The 403-nt window shown below is 44.7% G+C and overlaps 1 non-coding gene across 1 annotated transcript; it reads right to left on the minus strand.

Annotated features, from left to right (window-relative positions):
* Positions 1-299: 299 nt before the first annotated feature.
* Positions 300-403, minus strand: LOC148553838 (small nucleolar RNA R71). The gene has a single exon (XR_015892638.1). It is a non-coding gene; the product is annotated as a small nucleolar RNA R71 (small nucleolar RNA).

A 403-nucleotide genomic window follows, 5' to 3' on the forward strand; every position in this document is an offset into this window, starting at 1 on the left:
TCCATGCCAACAACTTTGAACTTAAACCACAGCTCATCACCCTCGTTCAGAACAACTGTTCGTTTGGAGGAGGTGTTCAAGAAGACCCCAATCAACATCTAACTACCTTCCTGAGGATATGTGACACAGTGAAGTCTAATGGTGTTCATCCTGATACCTATAGACTGCTCTTGTTTCCATTCTCACTTAGGGACAAAGCAGCCAAGTGGCTGGAATCTTTCCCAAGGGAAAGCTTGACAACTTGGGAAGACGTGGTGAACAAATTCTTAGCAAGATTTTACCCTCCTCAATGAATCAATAGGCTGAGAGCTGAGGTCCAAACTTTCAGGCAACAAGATGGTGAGACTCTATATGAAGCATGGGAGAGGTTCAAGGACTTAACAAGGAGGTGTCCACCTGACAT

The sequence above is a fragment of the Arachis ipaensis genome, chromosome B7 (genome assembly GCF_059453495.1).
Source record: "Arachis ipaensis isolate K30076 ecotype BB chromosome B7, ASM5945349v1, whole genome shotgun sequence".
NCBI lineage: Eukaryota > Viridiplantae > Streptophyta > Magnoliopsida > Fabales > Fabaceae > Arachis > Arachis ipaensis.